Here is a 1,595-nt window from a genome sequence, read left to right as displayed (position 1 = left end):
ACACACACACACACACAAATCACAAAATCTCCCACCACCATCAATTCTAGATCTCTTTCACACCCAGCTCTCTTGTCGTCAGTAAAGCCTCGATAACTTAATCCTATCCCCACCCAACCCACCCAAACCTTCTCCTCCCTTTCCCTCCCCTCCCTCTCCCATCCACCCAACCTTCCCTCCCCTCCTTCACCCACCTCATTTCTCTCCTCCCCTCCCTCACCCACCCTTCCCTCTCCTCCCTCACCCTCCCAACTTCACCCTTTCTCATAGACGTTTTTATCATCGTCAGGCTCTATCAGTAGCCGATCGTTTTATTACATTTGCCCTCTACGTCGATGACATTAGTAACTCAAACGACAGTTCGCCTCTCCACCTCGCCCGCTCCCGCCACCACAGAATCAGCTGTAAGCTGGAGGCAAGACTTACCGCCCCTGTGCCCTGCCAGACTGCTTTCGACACAGCGCAAGTGAGATAAGCTGTGGCGAACCAGAGCGAGCTCAGTGGATGGTTGACATTTTGGTTCCGGGAGTTGTACGCGCGTTTCGTTGACATCACCAATAGTTCAGAGTTACATCTCGACTTGATTGTCTTCAAACTTAGTTTACTCTTCTCATTTTTCTGTGTTTGCTGTTTTTTTTTCTAACGAGTACCAAAAAAAACAAAAAAACGAAAACTACTCTGGAAACCTGGCGTTTGTTTCGATTCTTAGTTATTTTTTGGGTTATCGTCGTGAAGGCCATGTTGGGATCTTGTTAGAAGCACAGAAAACGTGTTAATTAGTAGCTGCAACTATAAGAGAGAAATTATTATTATTTTTATTTTTTTGCGTATGTGAAACGTGTTGCATCGAATTAGGTCGGATTGTAAAATTGTTTTTCACCTGGACGTGTTTTCTGTGTGTTGGACTAGCTCGACTTCTCAAGTGGGTAGGTGGTTCATAATGATTTTTCTTTTACATATTAATGTGTCACAGATCACCTTATGTTTGTTTCCTCTGAAAGTAAAATCTTCTGTTGGAAATTCGTAACCTTGACCTGGCACATCTTCAAATGTTTGGTGTTAGTCATTGGCAAGCATAATATGTTATTGATAGACAGGATATATTTAAATCTATTTTAACTCAAAGATCATGATTCATGTCTCTTTTTCTGACATTTCCCCTTTTTCCTCACATACATTCAGACAAAAACAAAATGCACTTCCGATGATATACAGTCATACTTAACACGGCATTCCACTTTTGAAAGGGTTATTTTAGATTCTTTTGTTGAATTCTTCATATTATACAAAGCACCCCTCAAAGAAAGATTTGCAGTTCAATTAGACAATTAGATGTATACAGATACTTCGACAGATATATAAATAGATAGATAGATAGATAGATAGATAGACAGATCGATAGATCGATAGATCGATAGATAGATAGAAAGACAGACAGACAGTCAGATAGACAGACAGACAGACAGACAGATACAAAACACTGTGTAAGACGACCACTTGTCTAACACGGTCTCTTTTTTTCTTGTCAATGGCAGCGGATGAGTGTTGTAGTGTGTAGGTTTGTGTGTGCCTGTGTGTGTGTGTGTGTGTGTGTG

At 41.4% G+C, this 1,595-nt stretch overlaps 1 protein-coding gene across 9 annotated transcripts in view; it reads left to right on the top strand.

Annotated features, from left to right (window-relative positions):
- The first annotated feature begins 226 nt into the window (after positions 1-226).
- LOC118477173 (myb-like protein X) overlaps positions 227-1,595 on the top strand; it is a 73,916-nt gene continuing 72,547 nt past the window's right edge. For 2 of the 9 annotated variants that reach the window (XM_035970843.1, XM_035970840.1), the window contains exon 1: positions 243-922. The gene's annotated coding sequence lies outside the window, so the exon portion shown is untranslated. Of the gene's footprint in view, positions 927-1,595 lie in introns of all 9 variants that reach the window. The other 7 variants (XM_035970836.1, XM_035970846.1, XM_035970847.1 and 4 more) reach the window with 7 other exon arrangements.

This window comes from Aplysia californica, unplaced genomic scaffold (genome assembly GCF_000002075.1).
Source record: "Aplysia californica isolate F4 #8 unplaced genomic scaffold, AplCal3.0 scaffold00327, whole genome shotgun sequence".
Classification (NCBI taxonomy): Eukaryota; Metazoa; Mollusca; class Gastropoda; order Aplysiida; family Aplysiidae; genus Aplysia; species Aplysia californica.
Note: the sequence above shows the minus strand (reverse complement) of the source record. Positions and strands in the feature narration are given on the sequence as shown.